The sequence below is a fragment of the Petromyzon marinus genome, chromosome 2 (assembly GCF_048934315.1).
Source record: "Petromyzon marinus isolate PM22_M1 ecotype Great Lakes invasive population chromosome 2, UKy_Petmar_22M1.pri1.0, whole genome shotgun sequence".
NCBI classification, from domain to species: Eukaryota; Metazoa; Chordata; class Hyperoartia; order Petromyzontiformes; family Petromyzontidae; genus Petromyzon; species Petromyzon marinus.
In genome coordinates this window covers 25,394,390-25,411,899 of record NC_133668.1, presented here as the reverse complement: position 1 = coordinate 25,411,899, position 17,510 = coordinate 25,394,390, and the positions used below count along the sequence as shown (strand labels likewise).

The following is a 17,510-nucleotide window of genomic DNA, read 5'->3' as shown; positions in this document are numbered from 1 at the left end:
AACGCGCGTGACGTCACTCCACATGAGGCCCCCTCCCCCTTCATAAATAATCATGGCGCGGGTGACGTCACTCCACATGTGGCACCCCACCCTCATTAATAATCATGGGGCGGGTGACGTCACTCCACATAAGGGCCCCTCCCCCTTCATTTATAATCATGGGGCGGGTGACGTCACTCCACATGTGGCACCCCACCCTCATTATTAATCATGAGCGGATGACGTCATTCAACATGGAGCTCCCCCCGCCATCAATAATCATGAGCTGATGACGTCACTCATGTTGACCTCTCCCCTACTCCCTCATTAATAATCATGAGCGGGTCATTATTTTCGATTGAATATTTCAGATTAAAAGCAATATCCACCCGTCCTTTGACCGGCATTGGCTCGTATATACTAATAAGAATAGGTTTTACCCTTCATGGCAATAAAACAGGTGCTAAGGGGCCGTCCATAAATGACGTCACGCACCTAAGAGGGGGGGTCAGACATTTGTGACGATGTGTGACGATGGGGGGGGGGGGGGGGGTTTGAGAAATGTGACGTCACATCAAAATTGCGCAACTTTAAATAAAGACAACACGTTCTACTTAATTAAATAGACTTTTTAATAAATGTTATCTCCTACAATATCAGAGTGCAGCGCCACATTAAATACGCACTACAATGACAATAGTTTAAAGCGATTTAAAGCATGTTTTATTTTTTTAATGGGAATATGGTTTTGAGGGGGGGGGGGGTGGCAGAGCTTTGTGACGTCATTTGAGGGGGGGGGTCTGACTTTTTGTGACGCCGTGTGACGAGGGGGGAGGGGTCAAAAATCGCGTGACGTCATTTACGGACGGCCCCTAAAATGTTAAAACACCAAACAGAAATCTTTCGCAAGGGGTCATGTCTGCATTAACCACATTTACTTGTGGTAAACAAAACAAATAAAACATGCTTTGATAGTAAATGCATTGTCTCTGAAACTGATTGGCCCAGAAGGCGGTTCGGCAAAGTGGAATCATCGCCATCGGTTTCCATCTGTACGGGGATTGGGGTGTTGCTCCGTCGCACGCGTAACACGTGGGGTTTTCTCCGGGTGTTCTGGTTTACCCTCCCCCCCACACTCATTATCATAAACTGGACTGAAAATGTCTTGAATAAAATAAAACTCCACTGTAACAGCAGCAGTAACCCTCCTGAAATAGAGTCCTACCACTAAGTGTGCTTCTGCTGTATAGATAAATGTGCAGTGACTATTATTATTATAGCTGCAGCCTGTTTTTGTTATTGTGTGGCATTTTATTGTATTTTGTTGAAATTTTCTGGTGGTCAGTGAGACAAATATCCCCCTTATAACTTTAATAGACTGTTGGGGCAAGTGTTGGCAGCCAGCACTGATGAAAGCTGGCACGGCACACTAGTGGTTGAGTGGCCAGCACCACCCCCGGCCGCCTTTGTCTCCCTAGGTACTAATCTGAGTGTGAGCCGGGTCACGTACACTCACATAACTCTCCCACACAAAAACAACCCCATCACATTAATTTTGGTTCAGTGGTTTTATGTTAAAGCAAAGTTTATATATGTTTATTTAAAAAAAAAAACTTCACTCACAGTCTGTTCATATTTCACTCTTTAAGTGAGCCAATCAGGTTATACTAAAGTTTCGTGACATCCGTATAGTGTGCTGTGTGTATCGCAGTGGCTACCTAAGTTCGCTTCCCCTTGCAGCCATCACCAGTGACGATTATCTGAATCGGTCCTGTACCCCCTCTAGGTCGACTCAGCCTCAAATGAGTACCAAGTGGCGAGGTGTAAACATCGCCACGAGCGAGGCAAAGACTGTGGTGCTGTCCACCCAGCCCCCCTCGTCTACCGTTCCGGCCTTCATAGGTGCTCGCTGACAGCACTTGCTCCCTACAGTCTGTTAAGGCTACACGGGGGAATCTGTGTCTGTGTTGTACCACTAATCATGATGACAATGACGACGATATAAATATCCTACAGCGCCCGTGTACAATGTCTCCGAACAAACCGAGAGAGGCCATTCATTCAACGCGAGTCATTAGTCCACTGCGGCGAGGGATTGATTGTTTTGAGCGTCACGCGTGGCCGTGGCTTCGAGTGGACACGTGCGGCGGTGACTCGCGCGGCATGCACAGTGCGTGGCAAGACCGATGCAGGCAACATGTGCAGGCAATGACACGCGTTGTGGTGGTGGTGGTGACGGTGATGTATGTGTGTCTGTCTGGCCAACATCGGTGTCGGTTATCGGAGCCGGTCGCGGGCCTCCCTGCGTCGAACTTGGTCTCTAAACAAAACAAACAAATCCCTACATCAGCACTTGAGAGACGAAGGCGCTTGCTCTCGTGTGCCGTGCCGGCCGTCTTAGGTGACACTCGCCAACAGCACTTGCAACACAAATGTTTGTGAAGGCGATACGGTGGTGGGTGGGGGGGGTCATCTTCGTCTTCTTATGGGGACCTCCCAGATACGCGTCAGGAGCGGAAGCGTAGCGGGGATGTTAACTACCTCGCCTGGACGACAGGAGGTCGTGGGGTTTGTTCCCGACCCTGACACCTGCTGTACATTTGGAGTCTGCGTGTCTCTCTCTCTCCCCGTGGTCGCGTAGATTTGTATCCGGGTCATCTCCGGGTTGTCCTGTCATATTTAGAATCAACATGCGGCTTAGAGTATTTGACCGCTGTACGTGTTCACGTGAGCACCACTTGGTTGAGATATCGTCTGTGGCCATGCCGCATTCTGACGAAAGAGCTGATAGCTCAGTGGGCCTTACCTGGCAAACAAATAAACAAATAAATAGATAAATATATAAAAAAAAATAGTTCGTATATATCAAGAAAGATGTACTCAGTGAAGGCAGTCGCGTGTACAGCACAGTCGTTTATTGTACCGTTTGTCTCACGCACATCAAGCGAGTATTTTGGAGATACACATCACACAGATACGCACATTACTTATAATGTCTACGTATTTATTGTGACTGACGGCCACGAGAATGGAACGCGTTTGAGAGCACGCCCCTGCCTACCGAGGGGAGGATGCAGCAATTAAATCCGTTTGTGTTGTAGGTGTAAGTTGGATTGAAATTATTTTGTTGCATCTCAGGATTGTAAAGATAGCGGCATGTTTGGGGGAGCCTTTCATCCAGCAGTGGATTGACCATGGCTGCTGCCACCGCTGCCACTCGTGTGTGTGTGTGTTGCTGGAGGTATCCCTCCGATCTAAATGAAGTTTCTGATCCCGACTCACTTTAATGAACGGGCGAATGCGATCATAAAATAATCGCAATGGATATTTGTAAGCGCGCACTGATGTTGCCCGCAGCGTGCGTTCTCACATATGGATATAGTCGCGACAATGTACGTGTATGCACATATATATTCAGATATATATAGACACGTGTATAGCGTATCCAGTAAAGTGAGTAATTTCCCGATGCCGAGTTATATTTTGTTTTATTTCACCTTCATTTAACCGAATAAAAAAAAGAACACCCGTTAAGTTAAACACCTCCTTTACGAAGGAGGGCCTGGCGAGAAGTCAGCAAAAAATAAATCACCACGCACATAAAAGCACACAATACCAAATACTACAATACAAAAACATTCAAAACAATTACAGTGGTCAATGACATCTTCTTCTATCGGAGCTTTGAAATCAGTAAAAACAAAAGATCTTTCGTTATTCATTCCAGGACCAAGGAGCATGATAGGAAAATGAAAATTAGATCGAAAAAGGAAAATGATTGTTTCCCCATTTGAGTCCTTGCCCCAGGTTATCGTTATGAGGACGAGGGTCCCGGTCCAGCCACGCCACGGACGTGCGATCAAAAATCCGCGTTCGTTATCACAGCGCGTGCGGGTGAATGGGCAATTCGTGTCTCACTTTCGTATCGTTTGCTGCTGCTGCTGCTAGGCTCGTATCGGAGTGTGGGATTATTTATCGGCCTTAAGGCGCTGCCAGTCGAGTACAATTAGGCACAGTTATACGCTCATCCTAAATAAATAAGCAGATAATATTGCAGCCCTACATTAATACATTCCTAATGGGCAGGTCCATACGAATGTGGACGCAGAATAAGTCGAGATGATGAATGCGGTTTGCGTAGCGAAAATAATTCCCCGAATGATAACAAATTGTTTTCGGATTGTTCCAGTAAGGACAAGAGGCGAACGCGACTCTCAAAATCGTTCTGGCTTCTTTGGTGACGACATCGGGTGGTAAAACTGCCCAGCTATTCACAGAGACGCGCACAAACGGCTGTTGAATTCAGGTTTTAATTCACATTGTATAATATGCGCACGCAACTACAGTTATTTCCATCGTGACAACGATAATATAGCAATCTCTGTAACAAATACAATTTCTTGAACGGATATTCAGCGCGTGGACTGAGCTCATCATCAGGCCATCTGTTGTAAAAATGTGGCATTGTTCATTTAGCTCACGCTACGACGACGATGATGATAATGAGTGATATTGTATAGTTTAATCTGTGGCGCAGTTATCGTCCGTGCAAGTTGCATCTCTCGCAAATCGACGAGGAACCAAATATAACGGGAGGGGGGCAGCGGTAGAAGCCGTGGCTACCCCATCGATTGCCCAAACCGTGTCACAGTTGAAACCAAACAACATCCAAGCACATGCATTCTTTCTGTAAACTATTTTATTCACCATACAGGTAAAAGGCCACTGAGCTTATGAGGATTTTGTTGTTCGGAGGTGACCTGGAACACATCGATGATGATGATGATTATAGCTTATCATCTTCATCATCGATGTGGCTGACATCATCATCATCACCACTACCAACCACACGTGGGAATAATTGATAGGATCAGCCAAATAATCTAAAACGCGTGTTGAGTCTTAATTGGAGCGCGAGTGGGCGGAGAAGGCACAACCGGAATATACGCGGAGAGCAATCCACGTGACCCCATAATTACAGTGGAACCTTCTGCCGTGAAGAAGGGCCATTGCCCGAAACGTCGCCGATTATTTAGTTGGGCAACGGTGTTATTGATGGTTGTGTCGAGTTGTGGTGGTTGTTGTTGTTGTTGGTGCCAAAAGCAGTATCGCAGCATGTTTTTATTTGCTGTCGTCAAAGTGATGCGAAGTTCTTTTGTGTTTATTTGTAAACAATTAAGCGGTTGCGATGTAATATCACTTCATGACAATGCCGGAAAATAAATAAATAGAACGGTGACTTTTCATTTCTTAATGGCACACACACACCATCTTTTGACGCACATGAATATTTTACGTAGCATAATCAAGTTGGTGTGTGTGTATATATATATATCACTATGTTTTGTACGCCGTAATAAATATCCGCAGCTGTGCTTTACAGGGTCAAGTCGTTAGTTGCGAAATTTCTCTAAACGAGGGAACAACATTCTTGGAATGATTTTGATAGAAATTCAATTTGCAAACTAATAATCGCATTTATACGCGTGTTCTTTATACGTCGTAAGCCTGTTTGCTATTATATATTATACATATATAACTTGTTTCTTGCACGAATACTTTTTTTCCTTAAATAAACGTTACTTTTTCAAATTCATCCTCGCTCAAAAAATATTTAATGTGCGTTTAAATGAAAATCAGCACTGATCATTGTTGCCGGTGTGAATTCAGGTAGGAATATGTATCCATCCAAACATGCGTATTTAGTTATATCGTTTAATATATACACGTGTGATATATATACACACACACATATTATGGGAAGCGGTAGTGTAGTGGTTAAAGCGCTCTGCTACAAACCCGGCACCACCCGAGTTCAATACCCGCTCACGGCAAATAACAGTGACGGTGAATATTTGAACCGGTCCTGGGCCACTCCCCTAGGTCTACTCGGCCATGAATGAGTACTCGACCTGGTGCGGTGTGCAAACATCACCACTGGGGAGACAAAGGCGGCCGCGACTCGTGCTGGCCACTCAGTTACAGCACGTGACCCAACAGCCTGTTAAAATCCATATGGGGATATTGGTTTTAGTCACGTATATATATTATCTCCGCCGGTATAAAATGTGTAGCTACTGTTACCTGTCAATTAGTCATTTAGAGAGAGAGGCCTGACCGTTCATTCATTATTTAAACTCTCATACAAGGCCCTGTCTGTTTAACATGTGTTAGGCTTTCACGACCGATATTATTTTTTTTGTTTTTTTGGAGGGAGTGGTTAGATCGCATACATATAAATGTGTCGTTAAATCCGCCACCATCCGACACGGACAATGACAAACCTTACCGATTGGCCGTGTCGGGTGGTGGCGGGGTTTAACGACACATTCATATTTATGCGATCTAACCCCCCTCCCCCCCCACTATAATGGACAAGGCCCTGTCCTCCTCTCACAACGCACAAACAACAATACTCGCCGCTGGTGTCGGTGCGTCAAATTGAACGCGCTTAATTAATTAATTGGCGCAGGAATTTTAACGACGCGTCTCTCGTTTGCGCCGTGTAAACGACATCGCGGATCACCGTTCGACTTCGTCCGCCACGCGAGCGAGCGTGCGTGCGGAGATTATCTTTGCGGGTTTAAAAATAACAAAAAATAAACTGCTTATTTTTTTTAAACCCCTATTTACCGGTAACCGTATGGAAGAAAAATTAAAAACGTTTGCCAAAACCGGTCTAAACCGGTTTACCCCACGGAAAGAAACGTCTGGGGCAATGCAGACAACAGTTTTACCTCTTGAATGTAGAAAGGACGGAGGAACCATGCACAGTTGCCGTAGCGGGGTCGAGTCTTGGTCAGAATCTCACCGCTGGAGTCACAACCCAGAGGTTCACACCGGGCTCGATTCCATCTACCCGGCGCCACAGTTGAAGCCCCCCCCCCACACATACAGACAACTCCCCCACAACACTACACCATCCCACCCTGTCCTCCTACCCAGCAGTGCACAAGGGGTTACCACCACAGTGTGTCGATCGAGAGTGGTGGGATCAAGTGTGGCCAGTTTTACCCTACCGTTTGAGCGTGCCGAAAATGATAACGCCGTTATTGAAAACGAAACAGATATCCCACTGAAATAACGGTTACCGGTTTATGCCTTGTTGAAGCGGTAATTATGGATACATATGGGCGGTTATCCGGTTTTACGGGCTTTCGATGAGCAAGCCAACAGTAACCATTCGGTGGAGTCAGATGGGCAAAAGGTCGCTTGTTAAAGACAATATCTCTTATTTTATATTGACCCGCGGTCTATTTATATCCGCTCTATAGCAGAGTTCAAAAGCGCGAACAACAACGGAGTGATTTTAATTGGCAAGGCGCGCGCGCGCTCGGGCCGATGGATATGAATGAGTGGCCGTACCAGAATGGGCACGGGTGGAGTCACGAACGGGGCTATAGGGGGAGGGACGGGACGGAGTGGAGGGGCGAGGGGAGGGAAGAGGAATGGGCGAGGTGAGAAGAGGTGATGAGGCTTCGAGAGAGGAACAGAATGAGGTTAAGGAGAGAGGGGGGCGGGGAGGACTTGCTTCATGTACAGGGACAGATTATCCCTTACTCTGTCGTTCTTTCGGTGAGGTTAGGTCACGTGACGGTACCGAAAGAACCACAGAGTATGGATTCCTGCAGTCACGAACGCTTCAAATCAAGAGAGATTATCTCGGTTTCGCTGTATAGTGGAACAATAATACGACCACAATACGTGCCGAGGTGGCGCGGGGCCGCCACTCACGCGCCCCACGAAGCCCTCGATGAAGGCAGCGGCGTTCGAGACATTCACAGTGACGCCACCGATGTGACATTCTATACATATATAAACAAATATAGCAAAACATTTGAAACAGAAATGCAACACACTTGTCAATAACACTGCCTTCGAACGATATACAAGCCGACACTGTTTTTTGTATTTTTGTTAGATATATATCATTGCCTATGGCCGTCGTGTGGTTACAGTATTAATAATAATAATACACCTTGCAGTACCACCTTCCTTACGTTACACCTCATCGTCATTGACAATGAGGTCTTTAATTATAGCTCTACAACTCTCGAATTTTCTGGCCTCTGTGCGTGCTGTGGAGAAGGGCCATTTCCCAAAACGTCGCCTAATATATATTGATATTTTAAGGCTATAATGCCGTTGACGATTTTGTTGTGTTTGTTGTTGTTGTCCACTGTGATTGTGAACCACTGCAAAACGCAGCAGTAGCAGCAGCATCACCAGATAATTTAAATGAAAAAATGTGACCCAAATGGAATCATAATTACGGCCAATATGGGTGCCTCCAAATTTGGATCTCCAGCAAGGATTCAAGGCCACGGGTTTTGAGCCGTGGCCTTAACAATCACATGTGAATTTAAGCCGAAATAATCTACTGATGATGATGATGATAATAATAATGATCATAAAACTTTCAAACGTCCAGAGCACTTTAATGTCTTCAGTGCTTCAGGAATATTCAGCAGCAGCTGTAGGGACACATAATTTAAAAAAAAATCACCATGGTCGTTAAACTTACCGCCTGTGGGATAAATCTCTCTCTCGATCTCTGTCAGCGCGCGTGCCACGGCCTTTCTCAAAGACGTCGGCTATCGCGGCCCTGTCCTCTTCAAACCATCTCCGATCCGTGATTATCGCTCGTTAAATAACCGAGCAACCGTAACGATTTAACGGCGCGTCGCCTCCCCCCTACGAGTGGAGTCCACTCCCAACCCCAGACACGGGCGACACGCGCGGGACAGCCCAAAACGAAATTCGCGAAGGATCCGCCAAGCGCTCTGAAGCTCCCCAAGCGACGTTCGATGATGCATTTGTTCAGTGCGCTTCTGCGGCCGTTCGGAACGTTCTAGCTCTCCGATATTGGAAAGCCACTGGAGGATATGCACTTTGAAATGATCGAGGTTGACAAATCATTTATTTTAGAACTGATGTTTGTGTTTAGTTTGTTGTCCTTCCCCTTCCCGCGCGCCTCCGATCAGCGCGGTTGGCTACGTACGGTGCGAAAGAAGTTCAACATACATGCAGCCCGTGCAGATAGCACCCGGTTCAGCAAGGAATATCAGTCACGTGGTATAGGGTCATCGGAGCTATCATTTGTGGCCAGATAGCTTATGAATCATAAGTTAATAGCTCAGTGGGCTTTACCAGGTAAGATGAAACGTAATTTAATTTCATTCGCATATGTTGAATTGATTTGCTTACCTTTCCTAGACTCTGTACTCATATGCTGTTGTTGTATTGTTTGTTCGTGAAACGTTCTGACCCCGTGCCTCCTACTGGACGCCTGTGAAAAAGAGCTTCATAGCTCATCGAATTCTTCCAGTAGCAATAGTCCGATTCTCAGAGACGTTTGCCATTGAATTCGCTGCACTGCTAGTTACCTCGTAAGGACCGCATCACAACGTCACCATCAACAGCATGCCGATGGGAAATTAAAGACACGCCACAGTCGTTTGCCTGTGGCCGTGCAATCCAAACCATGGACCCACGCTGCAAACCCGTAGAGACACAGAGATACGTCGACTCGCAGATAATTACCAGAGAGACACATCGAGGCACGTATAGAATCATAAATATACACCGAAGACAAGCCACAGTAGAGCGGCTATGGCCATGCGACCCAAACTCTGGACCCATATTGTAAACCCGTCGAGACCCATAGAGACACACAGCGACCCACAGAGACTCGTAGAGATGCATTAAAGGCAAGCCACCGCAGTCCAATTGTGTCCACGCAACCGAACCCCATCGAGTGCGGTCTGCCCTCCTTCGACGGAGGACGGGGAGAAGGAGGAACGGCGAGACGAAGCGAACTCTCTCGCCCCTGGAGCCCTCTCGACGTGGCCAGCCAGCAGACCTCCACGTTGGCATTCGGCCCCTGGACATAATTGCTGCGCTCATGCGAACGAATATGATAAGAGGACCTTTGTATTAACACGAGCAGGAGGAGGAGGACGAACGGCGAGACGACACGAACTCCCTTTGTGTACTGAAGCCCTCTCGCCGTGGCCAGCAGTAACACCTCGACATTGGCATCGAGCATCCTGAATCGTCTTTGCTCGAATAGAACCGCCTCGCGCACACCCTTAATATCTCTCGAATCCCAGTCATTATCGGAGAGCATATTTAAATACCGCAGCGTCAAATGCCACTGCCCCCACCGCTGATACTGATTGTCAACTCCTCATCACCTCCTGACGACACCTGATAGCCTGCACATATACATCCTGAACTATCAATGATCCCACTTCACCGCACGATATATCCCCGTACCTCCTGTTACCTCCTTGACACCACCTCATACTAAACTATGAAATAGTTGTTTTGTTTTAATCAGGTAAGGCCCCACTCACCTATATAGCTGTTCTTTTTCTTTTGCCAGAAGCGACCTGGCCATCACGAATGATAGCCCAACGAAGTGGCTCATCGTCACGTGGGAAGTTATGGCAGCAGCCAAATGCTCTCGAAACGCGTGCCGATTGTAAGCGCGGTGGGGGGGGGGGGAAACTCGCCACGAGGTATCAGAATCAAAACATTTATTTAGGCTGGAGGAATCCGATGAGCGATAAAGCTCCTTTTCACAGATGTCTAATCGGGGCAGGTCCTAGAATTCTAAGAACAAATGCCAGGGTTATACGAGGGTGGCCAGGCCCCCAGCTACGCGCTTGCATTCCCCAATGGGGTTTAGCCTGCGACACAACAAACCAAAGCAAACCCAATCACCGTCTCCCGTCACGGGCCGCTGTCTCCTTGTCATCCACTCCCGTCATCGTCGGATACCGCCAGACGTCAGCGGCTGTCTCCATGCAGTTACCTTGTGTCACCGCCCACGCACGCGTACCCACCAGGACCCACGGGGTCCCACCAGGTTATCGCCGGGCACCGCCACGCACCGCTCACTGACTGCTAACCGGGTGACGGGTTTCCAGACGCGCCGAGCGCAGGGCTCCGACCGGGACGTCCGGCGGCCGTGAACGCGGCCTCTGAGATTGGAGGAGCAGAGAGGGGGGGGGAACCCCCCCCCCCCCAAAAAAAAAAAAAACGACCCCCATTCGCCTCTCGCGTGGAGAGGAGAAAGAGAGACGGTGGGAGCGCGGGCGAGGGGGTGAGAGTGCGTGGGGTGAGAGGGCATGGAGAGAGAGGGAGGGAGGGAGGAGAAAGACAGAGAGCGAGAGAGACGATGGGGAGGGGAGAGAGAGGGAGATGAGTGGAGAGAGGGCGGCGGGGGAGGAGATGGTTTGGCGGAAACGAGAGGGGAGAGAGGGACGCAGGGGACAGCGAGCGAAAAGAAGAATGACGATGGGAGGGCAGGGGGAGAGTTGAGCGAAGAGAGAGAGAGAGAGTGGCAAGAGGAGAGAGAAGGGAGAGGGGCAAAGGGGTGGGGGGGGGGGGTGACGAGAGAGACGAGAGGAGAGAGAAGGAAGATAGAGTAAGGGGAGAGGTCACGTGCGGGTCACGCTGTCCGCTGCAGGATTAATCACGGCCGCGTGCAGAGCTCGATGGACAGAGGGAGAGCGCCCGGGTCATTAACGTGGCGGCACTCTCTGTCTCTGTGTAGATGTAAATGATTAAATAATATATATACACAACTACCAGACACACACACACGTAGCCGACACGCGATGTTGGGGCAAGTGTTGTGAGCGAGCACTCGCGAAGGCCGGAACGGCGCATTAGTGAGCGGTTTGGTCGCCATCACGTCCGGCCGCCTTTGACTCTCCCCAATGTTGAGTTTTGAGAAATGCGATTTGAAAAAATAAAATGTGGGCATATACCCTTCGCTTAAACAGTTCGAGGGTCTTTTGTTTCAATTTTTGTAATCTCCTTTGAAAAACGAGGCTCGTGATATGATAGGGCTCTTTGCTGCACGGTGATGCATAAATGTCATCTATTTATCTGCAATGCATTGTGATTTATCTCTCTCTCTCTCTGCGTGCTCCAAGGTCTTTCTTAAAGACGTGGGCCTTCCTGCTGTCAGTTAGCTCCCTCCGTGACATTTACTCTTGAAACTTCGCAGCGGATACTGGCTCCTGCAAGTAGCATCCGATCGTTCAAACTACTTCACTCACTTGATTCGCTCTCTTCGCCGTCTTCTCGCCGTGCCTGTTGTGGTCCCCAGTAGTCAAAACAACATTTATATTCAGTCTCCTGTTTTATCATTACATGTCTAAGAAAGCTAACCGTGCCTTGCTGAAAATCATTCTCATTGTCTGGGTGTCTATCTCCTGCTGCTGTCCGCGGTACATTCATGTCACCACTCATCTTGTGGCCGTCCGTAAAAAATTGTGAGATCGTTCTTTGTAATCATTTCTGTCGCTGCTATAACAAAAGAGGTTGGCTCCGTAGCGTCTCTGTCTGATGATCCAGTGTGATGCACACAGCATCTGCATGGGCGCGCGTCACAAGACACCCTACATACCACAGCGGACGAATGTTTATTTTATAGAGAGACAGAGAGACAGAGAGAGAGAGACAGAGAGGCAGCCGGTCACAGGAGGGAAAAGCAAGTTGTTGAGCCTGGACTTTAAGAGGAGGAAGGAGTCGATGGCGTGGGGGGTGGTGGTTTTGCGCGATCCGGGCTATGGTCTTAGCGTGAGTTAACGAGCCACCTCCTAGCCCTAACTATAGCAACAGCAACTCCCGCAAATAACCCCGATTTACGACGCCCCCCCCCACTTTTACGTCGTCTCGTAAATACGTCGTCGCTTGATTTAAAAAAAAAGAAACCACCACCCGAGTTGCGTCGCCTCGACCTCACACGTACGTCACGTGACAACGTCGTCATCTGCCCTTTCTCGTTATGCGTCGCCTCTCAGCCTTCGTCTCCACCACCACCACCAGCACCACCCACGACCCTGCAAATCGCTTCGATTTACGTCGCTTCGATATTCTTCGTCGCACCTTTGCAGGAACGCATCCCCCAACGTAAACCGGGGTATTACTTGTACCCGGTGTCGTTTGTGCACAATCGCAATGTTTGCAAACAAGGGACAACACTTACGAGTACGAATAAGTGCCTATTGCCCGTTTGAAATGCCGGTTCATTCTCATCATCGTCGTCGTCATCATCATCATCATCACCGTCGTCATCACCGCTGTACATCTCTGTGAAAAATAGCTTTATAGCTCATCGGATTCCTCCAGAATGAATATTCTGCATTTGCAAAGTGGCCCTGAAACTCTTCCCACGTGTCAGTGCGCGGCTTCCGGTTTGCCGAAGGAGAAAATAAAGCAAACCAAGTGACGTCATTGCCCACGTGACAATTTTTTTTAATTTGATCGGCTCCGTCGGGTGATGGAGGGGTATCGTAAAATTTTAAAAAAAACATAATTTACATTGCACGCTGTAGGGTTTGACGTAAAAGTTTAACTCGTTATACGTCAAAACGTGGGATTCATTCACGGCTCCGCTTCCGCTCTGATCCATCCCGATCCTCCTGTCTGCTGAACTGTTGGCATCAATTTCCTCCATCCATCCATCCATTATTATTATATCGTTATCGTTAAAATGTTTATTATTCCTTTATTTACATCGCAGAGCGTGGTGTCTGAGATTAAATCAGTTTAACGGTACACTCGCCCCGTTATATAGGAATATACTTTCGCCCCGCCATAGGAACGAGGAATATCCACCACCTGCCCGCGGGTAGAAATGGGAGATGAGCAACCCCCGTCCCAGCGCTCACGCGAAAATCAAATCACTTTGAAATCATCAGTTTTCAAAGTTAAAAAAAAAATTGGTCGCGCATGTTTGCGGCCTCTCATTTGTAAATGTTTAGCGAAGGCGTGAGGCACTGTGCAGTGGAGTTCTCGCTGCCCTCCGCCGAGCCCTCTCGCGAAATCTCTCGCCCATGTATCTGTCCCCTTCTCTCTACCTATCTCAACATCGCCTTTCCCCCCCGCCCCCCCCTCTTCCCAGAACGCGTTACGGTGCCCCTCTGTGCCCCCCTCCGTGTCGACTCTCAAGTTGGTCAGCTTCTCGCTCGGCTCAGCAAGGGGAATGACACGCAGGAAGGAAGACCAACGTGGCCACGAATCTGGCACCCGGTCGTAATGAAGGGCACGAGTTCTTGGCTACACGCACGAACAGCGTAATACAAATGGATATTGCCATATTGATATTTAGTTTGTTTTTGTTTTCGTGGAGTGGCTGTGCTACACGTGGCCTGTAATCCCGAACTAAACTAAAACTACTTCAGTTTTTTCTTGCTGTGGTTGTCCCACCTGATGATGATTACTTGTTGTTGCGATCGAAACGTCGTGATCTGTTCTTTTCCTACCTACGTGACTTTACCGAAAGAACCAAAGCGTATGCAAACTATTGTTATTTTGCCAGGTAAGGCCCACTGAGCGATGTAGCTCTTTTTCATGAGCGACCTGGCTCTCACAAATGATAGCTCAACGAAGTGGCGTACGATCATCGCGTGCAAATGTATCGCAGACGAACACTCTGAACGCGTGATGTTGATTTTAAATGTGACGGGGGAAAACCGGAGGACTCGGAGCAAGAGCCACGAGGCCACGGGGAGAGAGAAACGTATCACTCCAGATATACAGCAGGCGTCTGGGTCGGGATCGAACCCACGACTGCCTGTATACCGGGCGAGGTAGGCAACATGTGGAGGTAGCAGCGAGGGTAGATGGATCACCGCACACCGAAGTTTTGAAACTCCCTCCAGATTGGCGTCGAGAAGGTGTCATACCCTGGCTCGCCAGGAGGAGGCGGTAGAGCAAGTGGACTAAATCGCCATCTGTTGCACCACGGCATTGAAGTGTCTAGGTAGGTGGCGTGCGGTGGGCTAAGATGTGGGTGCTCCACCCCTATGCCAGAGATGTTTGTCCACCTGCGTGTTCGAGTAGCCTTGAGCAAATGACCTTGTACAGGGGCTCTCAAATTCTCACCTCTCGTGGAGATTCCTTCCAACAGCAGCGGCACGAGCAAGCAGTTGCAGGGTTGCCCCTATACCCGTGTACTTATTTGAGCTACTATTGATGACATTGTCTTCGTTATCGACTCGGCCCAATCGTCTAGATTACATAGCGGCTGAGTTGGCCTTTCTTTTGTGGAAACGTAAACGGTGGTTGTTCTGTGGATGGACCTGCTCCCGCCACGTGAACGTGGAGTGCCCACCACTGACTTTGAGGTCGATGAGCAAAGGGTCATGTGAGTAGCGTGGAGGCGCTTCGCCCCCCCGATCTGTCCTTCGCGTCTCGTAGTCCCGACTTGTCCCTTGCTGTTGATGCAACGACCAACGGAGGATGAACGAAATAATAAATCTGGCCACTCGTCAACTTTACCACGGCCATCATCATCATCACCACCACCGCCGCGAAGACCATGGGTCGGCAACCTGCGGGCAGAATGGGGGCTCTTTAAGGACTGCTTCGTGGCGTCATTTATGAAGGACCCAACCCAGTCTCGTATACACTACTGGCATTGCGGCTCTGGAAGTATTGAAGGGTTTTTTTTGTTGTTGCAGAATTCGAAAAAAAACCCGTCTCTTCTTGTTATTTCAGTTGCCGACGCCCGATCATGATCATCATCATCATCAGCAGCAGACCATGGTCAATCCACTGTTGAATTAAGGCCTCTTCACCAATCCGCAGCCGGAGCGGATGATCCAGGTCACATTGAACGATCCCGCGATGTAACGATCCATTCTGCCCATACGAAACTGATCCATCGCTCCGTCTCCACGATGGAGGGCGCTTTCGAGTGCCCTGGTTGGCGCTCCCTCGCGCTGTGAGTGTTGACCATCGCCCAGCATCAACTTGGATAGCCACGACGTCTCCTGCCCGGGCCAACTCTTAAACAAACAAAAAAGTATCAAGAATTTATTAATTTCGTAATGTTAATGGTACATTTACGTGCAGACGACGATGACATCCAGTTTAGCATCGCAGACTGTCGAGGCAAGTGCTGTTGGCGAGCACCTAGCCTTAATTTAGTGCCTATGATCGTCGTCATCATCATCATCGTCATCATTAACATCATCATCATCACCACCATCGTCGTCATCAATGGCGAGATAAGGGCGTGAGTTTACCGTGGATTCGACGCGTTCAGTCCCTCTAAGCAGACTGCGCCCATGTCCCGTGTTGTTGACCTTGTCCCCAGCAGGACACGAGTGACCTGGGTCATCCGCTCCGGGACACCTGCTCCGAGCTGCCTGCGGGGATCCCACAAGGCTTTCTGCACCCTGTGACCATCACTGGACATCATGGCGATCGGGATATGGTAGGAATGCGCGTGTGTGCGTGCGTGCGGGTTATACGACAATCCCCCGTATGGTCTGCGAGATAAGACTCGTTCTTCTTCACAACACCGGGCGATGTTCATTCACACACCGCACCATGTGCTCGTTTGAGGCTGAGTCGATCTAATGGAGGCCCACGATCGGTTAGGAAAATCGTCACCGGCGTCGGTGGCCAGCGAGCGGGAATCGAACTCGGGTCGTCGGATTCGTAGTGCAGCGAGCTGAGCACTCCACTACGACTGTAGGGGCAAGTGCTGTTAGCGAGCACCTATGAAGACCTGAACGGTACACGATGGGACGGGTGGCCAGCACCACGCCCGGCCGCTTTTGTCTCCCCAGTGACGATGTTTACTACACACCGCACCAGGTACTTATTTGAGGCTGAGTCGACCTAGGGGAGGCCCAGGACCGGTTCAGATAATCGTCACTGGTGTTGGCCGTGAGCGGGAATACGAACCCGGGTCGCCAGGTTCATAGCGCAGCGCGCTAACCGCTACACTACCGCTCCCCCCATACACACAGACGCACACACACAGTAAGATTCACCCCCAAATGTTGCTTTAAAACACAGGCGTGGAAGGGGTGTAGTGCGTTTTATATTGGGGAGAATACGGCAGGCCATATATATATACAGTAACAAAGTTGGGAGTTTAACTATATTGAATAATGTGGGGTTGATGGTTTGACCGAACGACCCCCCCCCCCTAAGAAGAAGATCGTTCTTGAAGATCACACGTTTCGCCCTCAATCAGGGCTCATCAGCGAGCCACGCATGTGCGGAATCTTAAACTTCTTTGGCGCCGTACAAAGGCAACCGCGCTAATCGCAGGTTCGACTTAGGGCCGCGTGGATATAGGTTACACCGGGGGGTGAAGCCACGTGAAGTGAACACTTCCCCTACGCGTACACACGGCAGCATTGCATTGACCGATATCATCACAAAAGGCGACGCTACTGCTCCATCGGCGGAGTTTTCCCGTTTTGGCGGTGGTCAATGGACATTCAATTCCATTCTCGTAAACGCGAGGCTCTAACGATCTTGTAATGACCGACATACAGATACATCTACACTATTCATTTATTTATTTACAATCACCTCCGCTCAAGGGCGTATCAAAACATCGTAGGCTAAAAGTAAATGGCGACGACAGTAAAATAACGTCCAAGTAAAAGCCATGAGAAAATAGTGAGTTCGTCCATTCCCTTCGGATCATCGTTTTGTAACGTTGCAGATCCTTGGGGCGACGCTTGAGAAGGTCCGACGCCACG

At 48.8% G+C, this 17,510-nt stretch overlaps 1 protein-coding gene across 9 annotated transcripts in view; it reads left to right on the top strand.

Moving 5' to 3' along the window:
* LOC116944596 (homeobox protein Hox-A4) overlaps window positions 1-17,510 on the top strand; it is a 57,241-nt gene that overhangs the window by 24,835 nt on the left and 14,896 nt on the right. For 2 of the 9 annotated variants that reach the window (XR_004403139.2, XR_004403135.2), the window contains 2 exons: window positions 13,904-14,075; window positions 16,106-16,222. The gene's annotated coding sequence lies outside the window, so the exon portion shown is untranslated. Of the gene's footprint in view, window positions 1-13,903; window positions 14,076-14,101; window positions 14,765-16,102; window positions 16,223-17,510 lie in introns of those variants that run through there. The other 7 variants (XR_004403137.2, XR_004403134.2, XR_004403138.2 and 4 more) reach the window with 4 other exon arrangements.